The sequence below is a fragment of the Octodon degus genome, unplaced genomic scaffold, assembly GCF_000260255.1.
Source record: "Octodon degus isolate 3935 unplaced genomic scaffold, OctDeg1.0 scaffold00078, whole genome shotgun sequence".
Taxonomy (NCBI): Eukaryota; Metazoa; Chordata; class Mammalia; order Rodentia; family Octodontidae; genus Octodon; species Octodon degus.
Genome location: NW_004524654.1, coordinates 759,836 through 784,432, shown reverse-complemented (window position 1 = coordinate 784,432; position 24,597 = coordinate 759,836). Strand labels below are relative to the sequence as shown.

General features: G+C 43.1%; 1 pseudogene; it reads left to right on the top strand.

Moving 5' to 3' along the window:
- Positions 1-19,262: 19,262 nt before the first annotated feature.
- Positions 19,263-20,484, top strand: LOC101591545 (annotated as a pseudogene).
- The last annotated feature ends 4,113 nt before the right edge of the window (positions 20,485-24,597 follow it).

Genomic DNA, 24,597 nt, shown 5'->3' with positions numbered 1-24,597 from the left:
TGGCTGGCATGTGGTGCTGGGGGATTGAACTGCAGTCCCTGTGCTTTGCTAAGCTTGTTCTAAGTAGGTGCTTTAGACCACTGAGCCATCTCACCAGCCCCCATGTCTTTGTTTTTTTTTCTTTCTCCTGATTTTACTCTTCAAAATGAAATGAATGTATAATAAATAAATAAATAAAATATAAAAAGCAAATAATCTGCAACAAACAACTTGTGAGAAAGATTTATTTTGTGTAAAATATTCAGAAGTTTCACTCCACAGTTGGCTGGCTCTGCTGCTTTGGGGGCTGTGGAAAGGCACCACATCATGGCAGAGAGTTCATGGCATAAGAAGCTGCTCATATAGCCTCAGGGATGAAATGGTGTCCTAATAGCCCCTTCAAGAGGATGTTCTCAAGGACCCTATACCTTCCACAAGACTCCACCTCTGGCCTGTTCCACCACCTTCTAATGGTGCCACAAGCTAGTGACCAAGTCTGTAACACATGAAATTTGGGGAACATTTAAGATCCAACTCAGCAAGAGGACATGCCTGTAGTCCCATCTACCTGGGAGGCTGAGGCAAGATGTCCAAGACCAGTTGGGGAAATGTAACAAGATCCATGTCTTAAAAAAGGAAAAAAAAAACAAAAACGTTAAATACTATTTAGAATCTAAATGTCAAGTAAGTCCAGAGTTCTGGAGCTGAAATTCTCCTCAGCTCTCCTCAGCTCTCCTCAGCTCTCTGCAGCTCTCCAAGTTGATGTGGTAATGTTATCAAGAAATAAAACAACACCAAGATCTGGTCTAGCTAAGTAACTCGTGATTAGAAAGTACTTCTGATGCCCCCAAGTAATTAGTAAATTGAGTATCCTGCTCTATGACTGTACTTCAGTGACTGGGCAGATTTGGCAGGGAGGGTTGAGTTACCTGATAGTTTCCATTTAAAGGGTGAGTTCAGAAGAAAGGCTCTAGGTAAGGCAGAGTTCATGCCCCTGGTCATGAGGACGTGAAGACAATCAGTATGGTGCCTGAAAGACAAAACAAGTGTCTCCAATGTAATAGGAACTTGGTATATCCATTGGGTACTCAAACCCCAGTATCCCCTATCAAGCAGATTCATTTATAGGGTCATAAATCACATGAATATTTGAAGGGATGTTGGAGTCCTGCCCTTTCCCAATGAAAGGCTGAAATCATTTAGGCTAAAGAAACATTGAAGCTGAAGAAACTTACCTAGCTAAATTTAAAAACCTACCTATGCCAACAAAAATGAACTAAAATGTGAAAATGATGATCCTGATAACAAGGTGGAAATATTTAAGTAGAGACATCTGTAGTGATCTTTATTGTGTTAGACTTGATCTATGCTTATCCTTTGTTAATTAGAAAATAAGTAGCTACTCTCGAAGAGGCTCTACTTTTTGGTAGGTGTTCCAGGGATCAAACTCAGGACCTTATGCTTGCCAGGCAGGCACTTATGCCACTAAGCTATCTCCCTGGCTGGTAGATCTTTAGTAAAATTCCCACCCCTAGAGTAAAATGTTTGAATCTAGGTTCAAAAGTAATAGGTTTGCAAATCTGAGTTGACAAAATTGGTTTGCCTTCACCAGTAATACAATTAATTCTCCACATTCAGAAACAAGATATTTAACAGAAAATAAAGATAAATACTATGCAGCATTATTTGCTTGTTTTACTTTGTTTTATATGGCTGATGCCTGAAATTTCCTATCTGCCTTAGCAGCCATTGATGATGTGTGTTTCTTGAATTCCAAATGAAGGAAACACTCTCATAATATTTTTATGTCTTATGTCATCAGCATATTCTGTTCTCTTACGATCAGGTAATAAATGGAATCTCACTGTGCTGGAGTTATAGCTCAGGAATAAAATCCTCTCTTAGGATGTATAAGGTCCTGGTTTGATTCCCAACACCACACATGCACACTAAAATGTTATCTCACTACCTTATTAGCATTATATTCACTATATTCCCTAAATACTTATTAGCCCTAGAAACGAACATCTTTAAAAAATCAAGCCACACTGAATCTCTCCTGCTGTGGGTGAGCAAAATGATAGTCCAAAGTATAGTATGCTGGCATGCTGATTATTTGAACTTAAGGAGGTTGGAAGGCCTCTGAAATAAGGTCTCTCTAACCTTTTGCCTCTGTGTCCCTCATTCCTTTTGTTAGAATTCTCCTTCCTTGATGTAGGCTATAGAAACTAGAAACTAGGATTCCTGTCCCCCACAAATAAGTCATAAACCTGTGTTAACATCCATTCCCATGTTGTGAAGGAGCTGATCACAAGGAAATTCTCTGATTACTTTGTGTAATAGGAGGTTAAGATCCTCATCCCAGAAGATCCTTCCTCACACCTAAAATGGAATACTGTACAAGGAGGCAAAAAAGAATCTGAACAGACATGGTTAGCTGGTTTTTCCCCTAAGTCTATTACCATTAGTTCTTACCCTTTTGCTCAATCCCATTTCTGCATGACTGGCTGTTCTTCATTGATAAAATAGAAAGTTTTCCTTGGATTTTTTTGCGTCATAATTTCTGAAGATTTCTGTGTCACATAAAATTTAGAAGAAATAATTATGTCGTAATTTTTTTCTTGTTAATCATTCATTATAGGGATGCTGGCTATGGCCCTTATGCAGGTTGAGAAAAGTGTCACATTTTTCACCGCTACAGTGGCCTGTCTTGGTAGTCCACAGCTTTACTGGAGCTTCCTTTCTCATCAAACTCACAAAGTTTTAAATAATTTTAATGGCTTCTTTGCTCTTGATCTTTGAGATAGATCTGGCTAAAACCCTCCAACAATAGCCATACCACTGCCCCAACATTAAACTGCCTTGAAATTTATTATGCAAAGTTAGTCTACTGCCCTTAATCTCAGTCTCAGGCAAAGTCTTTGGACAGGAGTGAAATACAGACAAACTTTCTGCCAAGCTATCACACAATGTTTGGAGTCTACCAATGCAGTCCTTCTTCCCAGCAGGAATCTCCTGAGCCTTGTCTTTACTGGTAGGATTTCCATTAGCCTTTGGGTCTTTTGAGGCCTGACTAGACTATCCCGTCAAGTAACACTTAAGGCATTCCAGCTCTACTTTTTCATCTGGAATGTCCAAATCTTTACAAACTCTTCCCATAAACCAATCACAACGGTTCCTAAAGCACATTATCAGGTATAGTCACAACAATAAATCCACTCCTGGTACCAAACCTGTCTTAATTACTTCCCTTGCTATCGCTACCAAGACCAAAAAATTCAAGACCTACAAGTTAAGGAAGGAAATAGTTATTTAGCTCATATTCTGTAGAGATTTCAGTCCATAATTGTGTTGCTGCAAGGTAGGGTAGCATAGCAGGCAGCCCTTGCAGAGAATAAACAACTCAAGGCAGGCAGAAGGTAGCAAAAGCAAGCAATCAAGGGAGAAAACAAGCCTCATTCAGCCTCTCTTATCTTATCCAGGGTACTTAAGGCATGTAGAACTCACAGCCTTAGTCCTTGTGCCCTTGAGCCTAGCATTGCACCATGAGTCAATTCCAGCATCTACATCCATGCTCTATACCCAGCCATCTCTAAAAGAGGCCATCTATGATTTCATGAGGCTTTGGGGGCCATCTAAGCTCAAGCCATAACAGCAGTGATTACTGTTAACTGCTATAAGACATATACTGTGATCTATGGCTTATGTATAAGCAAAACAGTTTCACGAAATAATATTTCAGCTGTGCAATGAACTATTATTTATTCACAGCTTTCTTCATCTGCTTGGTGTATAGGATATGCAAAGTACCAGTGAGATAACTCAGTGGACTAAGCACCAACCTAGGCAAGCACAGGGACCAGTACTCAATCCCAGGCACCACATGACACATGGGCCCCACCCCGGGCACCCTGAGTCAGCCACCAAAACCAGGCATGGTGGCACATGCCTGTAATTCCAATGCTGGGGAGGCTGAAAGCAGAAGGATCACTATGAATCTAAGCTGTGTAGTGAGTCCCTGTACCAAATACCAAATTAATTAATTAATTAATTAATTAATGTACATTAGGGGGTATACAGCTGCTTAGAAAACAGAAATAAAGGAAAGGGAGCAAACATATTTATTTCAAATTTTCCATTCTTTCTTTCTGGAGAGCTGCCTAAAATTCTCCCAGACATTATTTATTTTCTGCCACAGAAGAACAAATAAACCAAAAACTTAATAATCACAGTTCCTAACAAGGAACTTTAAAGCACCCCATCCCATTTTTTTTGATAGGAGAACACAGAGACATATAATTTAGATTCTATGATTCATCCTTTGTCAAAATGAGTAATCACTAAGCATCAGGGAGTCTACAGCAGGCGGCAGGGCAGCATCCATTCCACTTAGTGGCATACATTGCCCTCTCAGGGTGGATTTGGGTTTTTTTCTGCTGCAAGGTAATTGTACCCTTGCTCAAAATGTTCCAAATCCTAGATAGTTAAATGTTGTCTTTTGCTCAAGCAATGAGCGAACTTACACAAACTTCTCCTTAACTTCTATAAGAAAAAAAAAAAGAAGAAGAAGAAAGGAAAAAATGGGCATGTCTAGTTGTCTAGCTTTGGTGATTTAAATTAAATTACCCTTCATCTACCACTTAGTCCCTTTTACTTTCTTTTTCTCAAGAAACAAACACAAAGTAGCTCATCAAAATAGCCATGACTCAGTGGTTAGGGAGTTCAGGTTTTATGTTGCTTTGCATTTAATAAGGAGATGACAAGGTGGTGGGTGCCCTACCCAAACACAATAATTCAACCCAACTTGTCGGTCCCCTTTGATTAAAGCATTTTTTAAAAAACACAGATAGGAAGCGGAGATTTGCATTGAGATAAAGATGGTCAGCATAGATCAAAAGACATTGCACATATGTCAGTCAGATTAAGTGACAGGATGTGGGAATTGGTGTGTCGCCTGTCTAGTTACTTTGTGCATGAGCGCATTTGCTGAATGCAGGTAGTCCATGGGGCTAACCACTCAGACAGAAAACAGGGAAATTAATGGAAGGCAATCTATAAAGATTACAGTGTCTATTCTGATAAGGATCCAAGACCACATTTCTCCTAATTACTAATATAACTGTAGTTTTCTATAACTGTCCATCTTATCTTACCCAGGATAGAAAATTAGCTCTGTTACTTTCATCTGGCTGTTCTGAGAGGGTCAGCATTACACTCTAAATACTCTATGTCCTACATACATAAATGTAGTGATTACACATAACACAGTACCTCCACAGGCCTGTGAGAAAATTATTTAAAATCCTTCCCCTCAAAAAAATTCATGTAAGGTATTTTGAAGGACTTAAAGGGCAAATAATGTAAAACAACATCACTATTAATGGGGTCTAAAGAAGAATACTAAACTGGTTTTGAAATCACTTGAAATGAAGGGCAGAAGGGAATGAAAAGGAGAAAATAGTTTGCTTGCTAGTAAAATGTAAAAGTCATACAATGATCATTTTGCTGGAATGGTAAGTCACAGTAGAACAGTGTTGCAGAAGTTCACAGTCGACTAAGGACACTATTCCAACGTGACACCTGCCTGTAATTCCAGCTACACAGGAGGCTCAGGCATAAGGATTATGAGTTCAAGAACAATCTGATAACCTGGAAGTTCAGTGAGAAGCTGCCATAAAAATTTTTTTTTAATTTATCTTACCTTTCATAATGAAGATGATCTTGGATAATAAGGGCTCAGCTACAAATTATAGTCATTAAAAAACATATTGGGTGACTTCTGTACAGCTTACCACAGGGGTTGTTTCCTTAATGTGGTTGCTAAAACCTAAAATTCTAGAGTAGGGTCTTTTCATTTATCCTGATGAGGTTTGATTGCCTCCAATTTAGTAATAATAGTGCCAAAGTTCATCTTATCCTTGACTGTCCAATGGGTCAGAACTGGAATGTGGTAAGTGAGGCACTTGCCTTCAGCACAGAGGTTGAGTTTAGTTCCCAAAATTTCATTAATTAAGGTGAATGCTGAAAACTGTGATTTATTGAAAAAAATTTATATATTGTTCACTGTGGAATTTTTGTGTTCACTTTTAATGTAATTTTTCTTCATTACTGAAGTTTGGGGCATTCTTGAAATTTTATTCCCTGGGTAAGTATTTCCCTCACCTTATGCAGTCTTGGGCCTAATAAACCCACTCCAAGATTTATATAACTTCAGACTCAGAGCTTTCTTTCATCCAGACTAAGGTTTCTCAGTCTCAGCACTTATGACATTTGGCGAGGGAAATGTCGGGTACTCAACAACATTCTCCTCTACTCATTAGATGCCAGGACCGATGCCAGGTGCCTCCACATCTCCTATGATTATTGATGACTGAAGGTGTCTCTAACACCTTTATTGCCCAACTGTCCTGGGTTGAGAGCCACTGACCTATCTCACACCCCATATCCTGAAAACCACCCATTTCTTCCCATTGTGTCCTCAGAAGAAATGGAAACCAGCTTTCATCAACTTCAAAATAACAACCCTATGAGATTCTTTGCTTTGTAGAGCTTGTGTTTACTTTTATAATCTAATTAGAGTGACGATAATTGTGTTAGCGTGTCTAGACTTACTAAGGTCAAACCCCTGGCCTTTGTAAGGTTTATTCCTGTCTAATATCTGACATCTCAGGAGCCTGCGTGGCCATTCGAGGCAGTAGTTGCGCCCACAATTTGGAGACGCCTTGTAATTGTAACCTCCTTCTCAAACTGTAAACTCAGCTTCCTCATTGCATTAGGGCACAGGAATCAGTCACTTAACTGCATCTGAGTCTCTTCAAAGTGAATTTCATCTTGAAATTTATCAATAACCTTTACACAAGCTATCAAGTTTTCTGCTGTCTCAAAAGCTAAGTCTCTAATGAGTTATATTAATTCATCAATTCAACTTCCCCTATTATTTTGGTTTCTAAATCTTACATTTTGGAGAAGCCATTTAGCCTACAATGAAGAAAAACACTTAGTACTTTTTCTTCTTCTAATTCAAAGTATAATTGTATTGTGAAAAATTTAAAACCCAGTTAGTCTTGGAAACCAAACTACCCCAGGAGAAGGTCCATTCCTAGATGCAAGTTTTGTAATAAGGTATCAAAAAGCCCTATGCTCATCACCTGTCATATTAGTCATGAAGTAGTTAATGAGCGAGCTAGAACTTGTTCTCAGTGACATACAGTCTGCCGCCTTTGGCTCTGTTGTACAGTCAAGTTCAGAGCAATTAATGTGCTTCATCTGTAGTTGAGAATGATCTTATATTGAAGATAATGAGCTTGGGTGTTATAATAGTGCAGTTGTTGACTATAAACAATAGAAACTCACTATGATTTTAGCAGAGAAAAACATTTGCTGCTATCTTGCTGTGCAGCTCAAGGAGTTTCTGACATGATTACAAACATGGTTGGAAAAGGAGTACGTTCAATGGAAGCCGGGCAGAAGGTGGACCCCAACCAGAATGGAGCACCAGCTGCCAGAGAGGAAAGACCACCACCACTGGGCCTCACTGAATAGCAGGTACCCTGGCTGCCTAGCGGTGAGACACGAGGCTTCGGTGCTTCTCATGTCACCAGCCCTTCAATACCTCTGCTTTCACCACTCTCTCTGATTCATTCTGTTATCAGTTGGCACTTCAAAGTCACCAGCAAAGGCCAGGCATGGTGGCAACCAGCACTCAGGAGGCAGAAGCGAGTTTAAGGAGGTTCCTTGTGAGTTTAAGACTGGCCTGGGCTACAGAGTGAGCATGAGCCCAGCCTGAACTATGTAGTGAGACCCTTTCTCAAAAGAGACAAAGAAAAAAAAAAAAGTCACTAGCAAGTATATGTGTTTAGTCAAGCCTGGATCACAAGGCTTCATCCGAGCTGATGGCAAGTTGGGAAATGTTTAGACCAGTGATGGTGAGCCAATGTCACAGATGCCACAAACGGTGTTGGTTATCATTGAAAGCTCTAAAACTACTGCTATCACTAATCTAAACTTTTCGGCCTCTAATAGGAAAGACAGACAGCTTTAAAAAATGGACAGCTTAGGCTGGGGAGATAACTTGGTGGTCTAAACGCCTGCCTGGAAAGCTTAAAGACCCGGTTTCAATCCCCAAGGGCACATGCCATGCCTGCCCCATGCCATGCCGGCCACTGAATCTGGGTATGGTAGTGCACGCCTGTAATCCCAGCGCTGGGAAGGCTGAGACAGAAGGATCACTTCAAGTCTGAGCTGTGTAGTGAGACCTTGTACCACATAATTAAATTAAATAAATAAATATTTTTAATGGATAGCTCCCACCACAGTTTTCATAAAGGGTAACAATTAACAATAACAGTTGAAGCCTTTACCTCTGAAGTCAGAACATCTGAATTTGAGACTAAATTCTGTTTCCAGTTTTTTGGCCTTGGAAGAATTGCCTAAAGCCTTAGTCATTTATATATTTTTTACTTCTAAAATAGAAACACTACCAATATCTGCTTTATTGGCCTTTTGAGGATTAAATAAAAACTTTTGTGTAAAATTGCATGTAAAACAGCACATGGCACATGGTAAGTTTTTCTTATGACTGTGTATTGTTTTTGTACCATGGGTCAAACTCAGGGCCTTGCACTTGCCAGGCAAGAGTTGTACCACCATGCAGTGTCCCTTGGCCCATGTGTGTATTTTTAAATGAGCATATGTTTATTCCAATATTGAACACTGGTCTCAAAGACAGCTTTTCTCAACTCCCACTCTCTTCCTCCTTTATAAACTCCTCCCAGATATGAAGAGAGCATTTGCATATCTCCAACTTTTCATTTAGTTGAGTGTAAGATGAGGCAACTCAATTTAACTTTGGTCTCCTCTTTCAACTCACACATGATTTAACAGTGACCCCCCCCAATGAATAGTTAAATAACTCTGCATATACCACGGTAGCATAAAAGTGAAAGTTCGTAGAAGTTAAACCCAATTTTGTCTGGAGAGCTAGAAAATCACAGAAGGAACTTGACAGGGAAGATGAAGCATAGATAATAATTTCCACAGAGCCGAGAGAGAAATACTTATATCCAGCAATAAGAACTCCCACTTTCTGCACAGTGGTATAAATTTTAGCTGCCTAGAACAGATATTAAAAGGAAAAGAGCCTGGAAGTAAAGGGATAAGAGGAAATGATGAACTGGGAAAGACAGGGAGAGCTAGGTTGGCAGGATCCGTCCAGGTCCTGCCGAAGTGGTCATCTTTTCATCCGCTAATGCACATGCCAGTACATTTGCGAGGAATCACCAGGCATGGGGCACAGACCTGTCCTATAATCCCAGCACTCTAGGACATTGAGGAAGGAAGATCACAAGTTCTAGCCCAGCATGGACAACTTAGTGACTTAGCAAGACCCTGTCTTAAAATAGAAAATGTCTACAGATATATCTCAGTGTAGAGGTCATGGATCAACCTCCTGGAGGAAAAAAAAATATTAAAACCTAATTAGCAATGTGTCACATCACTGACATAGTAGCTTGGGTCACTATTACAGGTCAACTTGATTCATTATTCAGAAGTTTAATCCCAGGTTGGTCTTGACAAAGCAGTGGAAAAGCAAAGCAGGCCCTAGTCCTTCCCTATGTCAAGATTCCTTTTGGCCCTTAGCTGATTGTGCTGCCACCTGAAAGCCTCTGCCTGAGCTCACCTGACGCAGAGCTGCCACAGGTTATGGGTCCAGGCTTGTGCTCCCAGCTCTAGACCTTGTCATTCTCCTTCCTCCTCCAACTCATGACAGCCCCTCTTTCTGTTTCACGGGCTCAATAGATACCTGTCTCCACTTCAGCTCAGGCCAGCAGCCTTTCTCAGGAATACATTTGGTAATATTCCCAGGGACCTCCAGAAACAGCAGGAACAGAGTTCTGATCTCACTTTCTGTTACTGTGGGGACTCACATCTTTTTCAACCTTTCCACTTATCTTTCTCCCTTCTGCCTTTGTTAGAACACAAGTCATAGGATGGACAAACACCTTCCAGGGACTACAAAATTAAAATGTGCAAAAGCATAATCACTCCAAAAAGAATGAAGTTAGCCTCATGGAAATCAAAATGGAAACTCCTCAAAAATCTGCAACTAGAAATTCCACTTGACCTAGCTATTTCCTGACTAGGTATCTTCCCCAAAGAGGTAGACATCAGTTTACAGCAATAAATGCATACTCACATTTATACCCAACACAATTCCTAATAGCTAAATCTTGGAAGTTCCAGAGCCCCTTCAGATGTCCCCAAATATGCAGTTATATTTGATAATTTATATTTTTAATTGCTTAAACACAGCTCCTGTATCTTTATCCCCCACTGCTGTGCCCCATTAACAGCATTCTGCTTCCTCTTCACCTGAAGGCAGCAATTCCCATGTCCTATGGAGCAAATTTCAGACAGGTCAAGGGAATGGCCCTGTCATGCTGACAATGTGGGGGTGAGGGTGTTGTTGTGTGTTAACGGGTGATGGATCAACAGCATGGCCACCCTCCAGGATTGTGCAACCATCAAGGGAGGGGAAAAATAAGACTGAGATGGTAGCAGAATGTGTCCATTGTTATGCTGGCTATCATAGCCTGCACTGAATCTACAACCCCTGAGATAGGATGAGAGTATTGGGCATATCTACCTAATCTACCCCTTCTCGGGCCACTACTTGGGCCAGTGCTTCTTCTTAAATCTCTCATAAATGAAAAGTGTATCATAGGCAGGTTGATTGGGTACCTGGTCCTTCATCATTATTAGAGATGTGAGGTAAGGTGTCATAAATTACAACTTTCATTTCACTTAGCCCCCATAGTGTGTACAGTATAAGACAATACAGTCCAGGTATTGCCCCACATTGGGTACCAGTTACTGGAGGCCCTTTCCACAGTTGGCAGGGGCCCTGCAGTGAGCCCTCAGTCTTCTGCCAAGTGTTATGGTGCATGGCAGGAATGAAAGAAAGAGCAAGAGACAAAAAATAGCAGGTGAAGCAGAGATTTGGGATGTTCTCAGGGAGCAAAAGGCCATGAGGCACCCAGAACCTTGGTGCTTACTCGGTACCTCTGAGTCAAGGTCAATGTGTGAAGGGCAATGGGTATTTCTGAGAACAGTCATCATGACAGTGGCCTAGGAAGACAAACAAAGCATTCTTGAAAGGACAAGGATGAGATGAGAGGCAGGGGGCTAGGGAAACTGTAGCTCCCCCCCACCCCCGTACCTTATCATCTTATCATTAGCTGTAGGACTTCCAGCTGTGACCAGAAAAGAATGGGAGATTCTATGTTCCAATCTGGCTCAAAGGTAGGACAAGAAAATCTTTGGAAGTCCTCTAGACTCAATTTAGAATTTGGGGCCCCCAACAGAAAGTGACTTATATACCCATCAACACATGAATGGATAAAGAAAGAACAGTGTTTATACACAGTGGAATGCTGCTCCATCATAAAGGAAAATAAACTCAAGTTATTCACAGGAAAGTGGTTGTGTCTTGAGACCATAACTTTAAGTAAAATAAATTAGGCACACAAGCTTAAATATTAAATGATTTCTTTTATATGAGAAATCCATATAAGAGCAAAATAAAAGATAACAGGAAAGAGATAGATTTTTCTCAAATAGGAAGAAGATCAAGAGATGGAGGGAAGAAAAGCGAGAGGGGAAGGGGGTAAGAGGAACTGCAAACATGTACTAATAAAAATATAAAAATAAAAATTATTTTATTTAAATAATTAAGTTAGCGGTCACTTTCTTACACCTTCTCAAGAAATATGAGCGACTTTGAGATGGGGGCTGAATCTGCCTTTCCCCCTGGCCTCTGTTCTCTAAGGCTGTTAACGCAGGCTAGGAGCCCTGAGGCCCTGACATCCACACATCTGGAAAAGGGATCATTGATTCCCTCTGTGCAACTATTTCAGCTCATGACTACAGAGCTGGATTGCTTTCAAGTTTTATTTCAGCTGCCAAGAGCCCAGAGCCTCGAAGCTTGTAAGCATCTCCAGGAATCTTGTGGATTTCAGAAGAGAACCAGGTCAAGGGTGGCAGAGTGATTACTGGAGTGACTGGAATGGAGGCCAAAGAGTCCCATAGTTCAGCCTCTTCTAAAGAGATGTGGTGGAGATGGCTCCACAGGCCAGTTTCTTCCATCGCCTCCTCTGGGAAGACACAAGAGGCAGATAAAAATGTACAACTTATTTGAGACAAAGTCGTTCCTTCAGTGGCAATGTATTCTCTTCACAGTCTTCTCTCTTTAAAGCAAGCCAGTGTGTATGAAGCTAGCTGGTGATTTGAACGTACTGAATTGACTCCGTTTTTCTTGAGTCTTCAAGCATGAAGTATTCCAAACCTTCATATGTACACTAGGGAGAGAAGGGGAGGAAACATATGGCAAACCCTGAGGAAAACAGAAGGGGAAGATGAAGCAATGCAGTTTCAAATCTTAATCTCTGGAGACGGGGTCTCCGAAGCCATATTTCCCACACCTCTGAGAGGGACTCTTCAAAATTCCATGTCAAATCACATAATCTTGTTTCGTATTTCTTTGTGACAGTGAATTTGTACTTACTTTTCCCGTCTTACAGGCACTTGAAATTCAGACTTCTGCTACTGTGACTCTGGCAGAGGTTGACAAAATGTCCTAAGCAACCAAGCATTTGTTATCCTTGCGAATACCCCTTTCAGAGGAAGGAAGCACTTTTACAACCCATTCAGACCCCATCAGCATGCAAATCCTGCCAGAGGGATTTCTCTGGATTTGATCTCACTGCAGCTAAGTGAAATTGCTGCATGCAGGCATCACTTATGCAGAGTTCCACGGAGGACCAAAGAGAACCCTCCAGCCCGAAGCCCAGGACCCAGCCTGGTCCATACTCTCGAGTGTAGGTACTCTTTTAGGCTCACGTGCGCCATGCTGCCTGCTTGCTGGTCCTGGCTGTGTTTGTGAGGGTGCTTGGGAGAAGAGGGTGGAAGGGCAGAGGTGAGGAAGAGGACAGGATTTCAGATGCACTGAGGGGGCAGAAGTGACACAGGGAAGGGAAATCCTGAAGTAAAATAGCAGCAACTGTTCCTTACATTTACTGACCACTTACTAAGCTGAGTAACAACTGTCTGAAATGGGAATTACTTTTACCTCATTTTAAGGATGAGAATAGTGAGACTTAAAGAAGTTAAGTGACTTACTAAATTCCCGTAACCAGTGAAATGGCTGTACCAGGATGGAAACCCAAAGTTTGGAAGTCAGCCTCATAATCCCTGCTGTTATTTTATTCTATTAGATAGATTTTTGTGGGTGCTGTTATTATTGTTGTTTTGAGACAGAGTCCCTTTATGAAGCCCAAGCTAGCCCAGAACTCGATTAGGGGCCCCGGTTGCCTCAAACTCATGATCCTCCCACCTCAGCTGTCCTGGTGTTGGGGTCACAGGTGTGCCACATGCACTTGATACAGATGCTACCTAAAGTGCCATAACACATCATAAGAACAAGGCGAATCCTCACAAACCCACCACACAGCACCAAAGCTGTCCTTACCAGCATCATTGAAACCACCTACCTTCCTCTATACACCCTACTCCTCCCTGCCCCCAACCATCCTTCTGGACCTGCATATTGAGGATAGAAATGGTAAAATCATGCCGCAAGGACTGGAGAAGAAATAACAAAGGAGGCTGGTCAGGAAGAGCTGTTATATAATGTGAGACCACCTGCGTCATCTTAATTCCATTAGATGAGAAAATAAACAGTTTTCTGGGCCTTCGCTGTACACGTCTTAATGAAATTCCTAAATGACACAGTGCTCCTCTGAACTGTCACCCAGGAAGCCAGCCTTGGCAAGTGAGTGCTGCGAGCCCAGTCATGTGCTTTGGATTCTTGTACCTTTCCAAATCAGGCTGTCCTTGGGCAGGCCTGCACAACCCATTACATGAGCTTGCACAACAAATCTCCACCTTTTCTCTCCCAAATGGTGATCGCAGTCTACAGAAAGAATAAAACAAACCTTAAATTTCCTAATTAGACCTACACACACACACACACACACACACACACACACACACACACACTCCAGTGCACTTATGAAGCTAAATGGCTTCTTATTACCATCCACAAACTTCCCAGTGCTTGAAGAAGTACTTGGCACCCTTCGGTGTCAGGAACTTATCATCATAACCCTTCAAGGCTCTTTCAGAACCATTCTAATAGAAAAAATGGAATTAAAAAATTATAGACTTAATATCTTGAAGCTACTAATAAATCAATGGACTTCCTGTTGGCTGGTCAATATGAACTTTTCCAATAAGACAGTTTTATTACAGGGATGAAAACCAACAGCACAATTGAGAGATTACCATCCAAAATTATAGTCTGTTTAGCCTAAAATCCATACTTGCTATTGAGTAAATGTAACAACGGTAGCCTTTCAAAGATGGATGAGTTTCTGTTGGCCGCTGAGCCTGCTGGGCCTGAGTAGGGCTGGGCAGTAGTGGCTCCCCCTTCCCCCCAATGGGATTTTCCAGCTGGCCTCTGAAAAAGCTGCCCCTATACCACCCTGGGGACACCCATCCTGCTGGTGACAGGTACTACAGGCAGTTCCTGAAAAGTAACTTCTGAGTCCCAATTTTCACTTTTGCTGATAAATAAAGATAGCAAAAAAAGTTTGTTTTCAATCCCCATGAGGTCCTGTAGGACCTGTCAAAGGGAAATAAGGTATGGCACCAGTTCTAGGTCAAGTCAGTCAACACCAGGGATGTCTTCAGAGAAACACATCCTTGACCTGAGTTCTGTGGCTGCTACACAGGAAGGAGCACCAGATTCAGAGGCAGAGCAGTAGAAAAACCTTCCGTGTGCTACAACCTAGCAGTACTTCACTTCATTGCCCTGAGCCTTCATTTGTCTCATCAGTAAAATAAGAATACTAAGCTCTTCCTTCTAGAGTTGTAAAAATGACATAAGAAAAGTGTCATTTCTCTAGCACACAAAAGATGCTCAGAGATGCAGGCTGACTCTGAATCTATTTGTCATATTCACCTGAGAAGCCCTCTGCAGCCAGGAAGGGGCAGGAGTCTCCACCTCTCCCTCTGTGGCAGACTTTACTGATGCCTTTCCTCATGCTGGCTGGGCATGCCTGTTTTTTTAGCCCCCAAGTGATCAGTGGACAGCACTGTGACTGCCTTTCTAAATCTGTGGCAGGAAACCTCTCTCTGGGTCTGATGACAAAGATAGTGTCACCTGCCCTGAAGCACAGAATAAGTCTCTAGAAGGTGGAGAGCTTGGCTCTCATGGGAAAGGCAAACTCCAAACTGGCTCCCTTTGTCCTCCCTTATTGTGCACTGTGCACACACACATGCATGCACGCACATCTTACCTGAGTCACATGTGGACCTCACCTGGTAGGTTCCACAGAGGTCAAAGTGTAACCGAAAAGTTACACCAATCTTTCAACCTTAAGATTTTCTTTTTCAGATAAGTTATTTTGCCAGCTTCCTCCTCCTGAGGCCATAATGTGCTGCCCCTTTCTATCCTCAGCGCAGATGAATGAATGCTTGCCCAGGAGGTGAGGTCCACTTTCACTTGGAGAGAGTAAGGAGGAATGAGAAGGCCCAGCAGAGGACATAGTGCAGGAATTTCCTTATCCTCTGTGTGCTGCCTTCCTGCCCAACACTTCCTTGCAGTTAAAGCCCTCAGTGCTCTTGAGTACAGGGACAGGGATCTGAGGCAGTGAGGTTCCTTCAGAACTAGCTCTGAATAAGCCTTTTTCTTTCCACCGAATGTCCTGTCTCCTGCATTGTGGGGGCGCAGCAGGCAGCATCAAACTTGACCTTCCAGCAGCAAGAGGACACACCAGGCCCAGAAGAACCCACATTTCCCTGACACTGTTCTGGCTTTTACACTGAAGGTCCAGCAGCAGCAACCCAGAGTGAGTGATCACCTCAGGAGGGGCCACTAGCAGTGTCTTAGTCACTTTCTTGTTCCTGGGGTGTTTATTTTGGCTCAGTTTTTTTAGTCCAGGGTCAGCTGGCTCCAGCACAGAAACACTGTGGAAGAAGGGGCTAGTCAAGGAAAGCTGCTCAGGGTATGGTGGCCAAAAAGCAGTGGGAGAAGGGAGGAGCCCAGGAGGGAGAAGTACACACCCAGGTCACGTCCTGGCGACCATCTCCTAGCAGGCCCCACATCCTACCAGTGCATTTAGCTCTCAGCTCACCTCTGGATTAATTCACTGCTGAGTACCATGTTCCTGTAACCTAATTAACTTCCAAAAGCCCCACCTCTGGCCCCATAAGGCCTTTGGAGGGCAGGGAGCATTCTAGATCTAAACCACAGGAATGAGCATGTGGATTGTGTGGATCACAGTGGCTTCCCTTGCAGGGCCTTGCCTACCCCATGCTGCACAGCGTCAAGGCTGCCCTTGGGGGCCTGACTCATTTGGATTCTCCCACCTTCCATCTGGACCTGAGAGATATTCCCCCCGTGGACCAGCACCAGGCTCACCTGGCTTGAGCCTCACCAGGCCTTGTAAATAACAACCCAGCCCCTGGGACTAACCCTTCTCAGGGGACTCTCTCCCCAAGCAGGCAAGAGCTGCGCTAATTAGCACACCCCATTTTTCTCACTATCCCAGGTTGATCTGAACCCCGGGAGGAGGAGAGCCCCAGGGCTCCTGTCTGCCCTGCTGGTTACTAATGAGAGTCTCTGTGGGCCAAGGCTTGTAGTTGTTGCCGTGTTGACGTCTCTGCGAGTCATGTGTCCTCTGGTAATAAGTCCCCTAGTATTCATCATAGGTGAGTGCCCAGCAGCCACCTGCAGTGCCTGGTGTCGCAACACTGGGCATACTCCCCCGCCCTTAAGGAGTCCGCTGCCTGTTTCTACAGCCTCTTCCCAATTCCACGCACCACCATTCTGATGGTTTTCTTTCCCATATGCTTGCTCTAGCTGTCCCTCTCTCTCCTGTGACTGGGTTGGTCACCTCTTCACAGTGGCCTTTTGGATTTAAAGAGGCTCTGTCTCCAGGCAGCTCACACTTACCTAATCCTACTTGAGCAACAGACTTACTACTGTCCACCTGACAGCTTGCAGGAAGGGCCTGCAAAGAATGAACAACTGGTCTAAGGCCCTAGAGCTCACGACGAGCAGGCCTGACCTTGTGCTGAGCACAGGTACTGTGTGCCAAGGACAGACACTGGCACCGCCTTGTCCAACGCTCACAACCAACTGCTGAGGTAACACATTAGTATCCCTACTTTACAGATGAAGAAAGTAAGGCCCAAAAGGTTAAGGAAGTTGTTCAAAGTCACTAGGAAAGTGAAGAATCAGGATTTTAATTCAGGAAGTCTGAACTTTTTATAAATATCAGTTGATGAAACACATGGAGTTTGGTACAACAAATGCGAGGCAGGAGACATTAACTGCTGGGGAGCCATGTCGTCTGCTGATATCTGGCAGCCATTGTTACCCTTCAGAAAATGCATTTAAGGCTGGAATGGAGGGGGAGGAGGGGGCAGAAGTATCCTTGAGCTGAGTCCAGGGCTTCCTGGACTTTCACTTCAGTCTTTTGTTAAGGAAGAGACAAATGTCACAGGACATGAGAAAGATGGCTCTCCCCTCCCAAAGCGTGACCTAACTGTGGCTGGAGGCTGGTCCAAGCAGGAAAGAGACTTGTTTCCAATGTGGTCACCTCCTTCCTTTGCTGCTCTCATGACACAAGGGTAGCCACTGTTCCTGCCTGACTAGCCTCCCTGCCTGTCTCTTCTGCTGTTACAGCAACAGGTTGATGTCCCTTCCGGTGACAATCACTCCCCCACTGCGTGTAGTGTTATTTGGACAGCCAACCAAGGCATCCTCCTTTTCTGGCAAGGGCAAAGCATCTGACCCACGCTGGTCCACCCGACTCAGGAGACAAGAGCTGTGTGAGGAGGGTGTCACAAGTGATTCAGACGGAGACCTGCATAGAGCAGGAGTGCCCATCTGTGACTCAGATCCCCTGAGGCGCCTTCCTTTTTGTTTAGTTAAACATTTGATTTTTTAAAAATATGTTTATTCATTTTAATGAGAAAAAATAGCAATGAAATAGTTTCAAAACAGGTTGGTAGGACAGTTACAATAATTAATACATTGCATATTGTTGCCTTCATAGTGGTTATTCAGAGGACAAGATGCAGACATGATATCTTGTCTAAACAATATTAGTACAAACCTTTCTTCTCATTGAACTAAGAGAAAGTAGATGTATATCTTGTATATCTGTCCTACCTATTTTGTATATACATATCTTTTCATTACAAAATGGTCCTTTATTTATATCCCCCTTTTTGTTTTGTTTTGTCAAAGATGAATGTGCCTTTGCTGTTAGAGAAGCTGCATTTGGAGAAGTCTTTAAAGGACCTTTTCATACTTGATGCAAAGATTTGATTCTTGGTCTTTATCTCAATTGCAGGAGCTACCTAAGGTGGTTGGGCTTGTGGTTGCCATTATTTTTGTTGAATTTTCAGTTGATTTGTTTTACATCAATTTTTTTTTCAGTTGATTTGTTTCAAATCCAGGCCATCACACATGCTACCATTGAGCTGCACCTCCAGCCTCTGAGATGGCTTTGTAATTACCCAAATAGGTGACACTGGACTACATTGCCCAGCATTCCCTTCCCTGTATGTGACCAGCTGGTATGGAAGTTTCTGGAAGGAGATCTGGAGGATGGATGTGAAGCCACAGCCTCTTTGGAGCTCACGCATGTCATCTATCTGCTGGCTCTGGAAACAGGAGGCAATGGCCAGCCTGCACTTGCTCTAACCTTTCCCAGCGCCCTCTGTTAGCCTCCCTTGACTTCTGAGCCCAGTATGGGTGCTCAGCTCTGTGATGTAGGAACTTGACACAGGACACCATGCCACCAAGGCCACACAGGTGTCGCAGCTCATCCTGGGTCCCCACTTGTTCCTGCACTTGCCCACTTTATATCCCTTTCTCCTTCCTGTCTGCCCTGTGGAGTGCAAGCACTTTTATGAATCTGAGGACAAAAGCCTTGCAGCGACAGATTCGTCTTGTCCCACAGCTGTGAAAGAGAAAATCCTGTCATAAAATCCTGGTGCTTCACTTCCTTAGCAGTCCTGTATCTCAGGTTGAACTTTGATCCACACATTACCACAAAGTCTCCAAATAGATTTGTCCAGATATCTGTTTCTGCTGCTCGCACCGCCTCCTCAAGTCCCAAACCACACACATTGCATGAGGTATGGAAAAGTATTTCTGAATTATAAAGCACTAAATATATGCATGTTCCTATCACTTTTGCTAGCATAGAATGTCCTGCAAAGGTAAGAAGTCTTGGATTGAACAGAGATTCCTATATGAATTCTTCCAGGTGATACAGTCTAACATCTGTATCCACAGGTTTTGCATCTGCAGATTCAACCAGCTACAAATAGTAAATGTTCAGAGGGAAAGAAAGTGTACTGAATATGTACATACAGGCTTTTTGCTTGTCATTACTTCCTAAACAGTACAGTGCAACAACTGCTTATATAGCATTTATGTTTTATTGGGTATTACTAATAATCTAGAGATGATTTAAAGAATCCTGTAGAAGGGCTGGCCAAATAGCTCAGCAGATTAAAGCACCTGCAAGCAGGCGCAGGGGCCAGGAGTTCAATCCCCAGGCCTGCTGTGCCCTCGGGGCACAATGAGATGGCAATTGAGACTGGGCGTGGTGGCACGCACCCATACTCCCAGCTCTTGGGAGGCTGTAAACAGGCAGATCACTATGAGTCCGACCTAGTACTGAGGCCCTTGAACATCCTGTAGACCCTTCCCTAAAATACAAAAAAATAAATAAAAATAAAAATAAAGAATCTTGTAGAGTTTTATAGGTTATCTTCAAATACTATATCATCTTCTACCCACTGCGCCTGAGCCGCCCACACCGGAAGTGTCATGTTCTGTGCAGGTCCTACTTTGAAGTGGAACCCTGGCTCCTCCAAAAGTGCCAGCCTTCCACTCTTCTCTCATGTCTCATGAACCCTGACACCAAACTCATCGGGAACACAGTGCTGCTGCCCATCAGGAGTCAGTTCAAAGGACCTTCCCCTGGAGAAACCAAAGATACAGACATTGTGGATGAAGCCATCTATTACTTCAAGGCCAATGTGTTCTTCAAAAGCTATGAAATTAAGAATGAAGTGGACAGGACTTTGATATATGTAACTCTCTACATTGCAGAGTGTCTAAAGAAACTCCAAAAGTGCAATTCTAAAAGCCAAGGAGAGAAGGAAATGTACACACTGGGCATCACTACTTTCCCCCTTCCTGGACAGCCTGGTTTTGCACAAAATGCCATCTATGCCAAGCCTGCAAACAAGCAGGAAGATGAGGAGATGAGAGCCTATCTGCAGCAGCTGAGGCAAGAAACTGGACTGAGACTTTGTGAAAAAGTTTCTGACTCTCAGAATGATAAACCCAGCAAGTGGTGGACCTGCTTTGTGAAGAGACAGTTCATGAACAAGAGTCTGTTGGGACCTGAGCAGTGAGGGTTGACAGCAGCTGTCTCCAGAGACTGGTGGCACTGCACAGCGCTGTGTGCACCGGCCTGCGTATTGTCACATTGGGTTTCACAGAGACACAAAAAGGACGCCTGTTTGCCTCCAAAGCTTTTGGTCATGTTTGGGTATGGGAGGGGGAAGTGGGTTATTCATGGGTGAATCAAAAATTTCTACAGTATTAAGCTGGTACTTAATAAGAATAATAACTAATTTCTAATAACTTAAAAAAAAACAAATACTACATCATTTTATATAAGGAATCAAGCACCTATAGATCATGATTTGGGGTTCTCAGACCAACGCGCAGTGGATACCATTATGACTTTGGGTAAAGCTGCTTTCTCTTTGAGGGGACGAGCCCCCTCCATACAAAGCAAAAAGCAAAGTATGAGGATTAGACGTCCACTCACACAAGGAAAGCTTTCACCAAGCCAAGTCGCTGTGTGTCTCATGTGAAAGCAGTACACAGTCTAGGGAGAAAGGGTCCCCAGTTCATCACCGCCACACTTGCTCACTCTCAGTCCTGCCCTCACTGGAGCCCATCATCGTGGGCCATGTTGGCCTCAACTAGCTGAAAGGGGGATGGCAAAAGGTGTCCTTATCATGTACCCCTGTTGTTGGGGAAGGAGTGATATGGGGGCAGGAAAGGCAACCTGCTGTAGAGTCAGTGCCAGGGCTGTGGGGAGGGCTTGTGGTTGCTGCTGCCCAGAATGGTTCCTTCTCCTTCTTCTCCTTTCCCTGCTCCCATGTTGTCTCCTTGCTGTCACCAGAATCCTCCCCAAATTGACATTCACAGTAATAACATTTATAATAGGATTGACATCCTGTCTTACTTTTCTTGATGCTGAGATAAAATACCCGATGCACTATGCTAAAGGAGGAAATGTATATTTAGCTCACAGTTTGTAGAAGTTTCAGTCCATCATTGGCTGGCCCCAAGGCAGGTTGGCACCAGAGGTGGGCATTAAGGAAGAGGCCCAGTTCATGGTGGGCAGAAGATAGCAAAACAAGCAAGGGATGACCACAGCTCTTTCTATCCCTTAAATTGTATCCAGGATACTTAGAGCAACTAACACTCAGTATTACTCCTCCAGTGCACCTTCAGCTTCACATTCGAAGCTTCACACACTGCCCTCTGAGGGGCGCACTGCCCAGCCTCCCAGGCCTTCTTCTGAAATCTAGGTGGAAGCCTTCTGACCCAACACGTCTTGCATTCTGCATGTAGCTAAAACCAGCACCATGTGGTTGATGCCAAGGTCTGTCACTAGCTGGAATGGTGGCACGGCTTCCTTCCCTCTTGGTGATTGGGGTTGAATGCCTGGATCACTGACCATTCTGAACTGAATTCCAAAGAAAAATGTCTCTAGAGGTTGCCACCATTCTGGAACATGGTGCTCTCGGGCTTTCTTCTCAAAGCAAATTCTTTCACTTTTGCAATTTTGAGACTGCAAAGGGTGTAATCCTGCTGGTTGTTGTGATGTCCTCAGGCCACCTTTTCTGTTATTTTCTTCTGGAATACTTGGCTTTTTCTCGCTAGTTTTTTCAGTGACCAATTTTTCCTTTATTCCATCCTTGCAGGTCACAACTTTATAGGTGCTTTCTTTCAAAACTCACAATGTTTTGAGTCATTCTTCTGGACTCTTGATTCTCAGCATAAATCTTGCTGAAAGTCCCCAACAGTAGCCATACCACTGCTTCAATATTAGACTCCCTTGAAATTTCTTCTGCGGGATTCATTAGTCTTCCATGCTTAATCTTAATCTCAGGAAAAGTCTCTGGACAGGACCAAAATGCAGACAACTGTAATATACCTTCTCTGGAGTCCTTCTTCCTAGTTGAAACCTCCTGTGCCTTGCTTTTACCAGAAAGATTTCCATCATCTTTCTGTTCTGCAGAGCTTTGACCAGAACCTCCTATCAAGTGACACCTAAGGTATTCCAGCTCTACTTTTCAGCTGGATCTCCAAACTTTTCCTAACTCTTTTCCCTCCCACAAGCCATGAGGTTCCTGAACCACATGGTGAAGTAAAGTCACAGCAATGACCCTATTTCTCTGGTACCAAATTCTGTCTTAGTTCCCTTTATCATTGCTGAGACAAAATATATCTGACATCCAAAGTTAAAGGAGGAAAGGTTTATTTAACTCACAGTTTGTAGAAGTTTCAGTCCACAATCATCTGGCTCCAAGGCAGGATGTGGTGGCAGACAGGCATCACAGAGGAGAGACACTTCATGGAAGGCAGAAAGTCACACAGCAACAAAAGGTACAAGACAAGCTTCTTCTGTCCCTTGCATTGTATCCAGGCTACCAGGATTAAGTTGGTGCCAAACCAATTGGTGGACTGATTGAATAATCACCCACCCTTAATCCTAGCACCATTGAGCCTAGCACTGCCACTATGAATCAATTTGAGCATCATACACTCTAGATCTAGCCACTTCTGAAAAACCCCACCTATGACTGCATGAGAACTGGAGGGACATCTAAACCCAACCCATAACCCAATTAATCAAGGTAGTGAAACCTATGGAGGAAAATGCACCTACCACTCTCCACCTACACATAAAGTTATGAGGTTTAAAGTTTGGATTCTAGGGAACCTGGGGATAGCAGAACACAGGTGAGCAGAGGATGGAAGAGAGAGTAAAAATGATTAAAGTCTGATGTGTATACGTACCAGCTCATCAGGATGGATTGAATTAGCATGTATTGCAAACATATACGGAGAAAAAAAAAAAAAGAAACTAAAAAAAGAGTTTGGATTCCAGAGTTGGACAAGTCATATTACCAGGCTGAAAGTTCCTATTTACCAGCTATGTGATCTTGGCAAAATTTCTGAACCTCTTGAAACCTATTTCCTTGATTTTTTTTTTTTTTTTGGCTTTATTTCTATTTTTTTCTTTTTTCTTTTTTGGCAGAACCGGGGATTGAACTCAGGCTCTTGTGCTTGCCAGGGAAGCGCTTATTCCACTGAGCCATCTCCCCGGCCCTTCCTTGATCTTAAATATCAATAATATTTATCTAAAAACTGTGTAATAAGGATTCAAAAGTAAATGCACAAGAAACATTTAATAAACAGTGTGGGGACTCAGTGGTCTCTCTGTGTACCCTGGGGAGAAATGGTGACAAGAATGAGGAAAAGATAGTCAGAAGACAAAAGCTGGGTTCAGGTGGAGGCCTCTGCCTCATGGGCAAAGGACCTTCACAACCACTAGGGGTGTTTATACTCTTGCAAAGTTAGTATTAGGAGACACAAATTTGTCTAGCAACTAATGACTGAAATTGTCCAGGCAGGGTATTTTTCTCAAGACTGAGGTAGCTCGACTGCTTTAGGCACTGAGGCCTTGTCCTGCCCTCCCACCAGGATCAATTTCCAGCCTCAGCTGCTCGCAGCATCTCTCCTTGTACTGTTTTGTTGTGTGAATGATGGGTGTTCCAGTGTAGTGGAGAAGTGGTGTTTGGAGAACTCTGTACAAAACCTTTTCATTGTTGACACCAGTCCAAAGATTTTTGGTACCTGTGTGCAGCAATTTAATACTATGTAATCCGATAATCCATAACAGTAGAAGTTATCAGTACAGCTGCCAATTGTCAGAAGTTGTTAGTGATTTGAACCTTTTACACCTAGCGTATTATTATGGCATTGTTTTTTACACCTCATGGTTACACTTCTCTGTGGGATGGTTAAGACCAAGTTGAGGTGAGACCTGTATAATTAAAAATTAACTTCCTGCTATCTATCAAGGTCAGTTAAGTCTCCTCAGGATTTACCTTGGAACCAAGTACCGCACCTCTTAGATCTTCTATCAGTGTCAACCATCTGGATGAGTCATGGCCATTGCTTGACCAAGATGCTTTTTGTGAAAGTTTGAGAGACATCTTCTCTAAAGGTGACTCTCCTTAGGCACACTGTACACCATTGAATCACTTTATTCTGTGGTCCCATAATCTTCTTGATCAAAAAATCAGGGACTCAAATGAGTTGCAGCAGAGGTTTTCTTATGTCCTGAGTCCTCACTGGCTTTGGAGGGCTGGAGCCAAAATACATTCTCTCTCTCTCTCTCTCTCTCTCTCTCTCTCTCTCTCTCTCTCTCTCTCTCT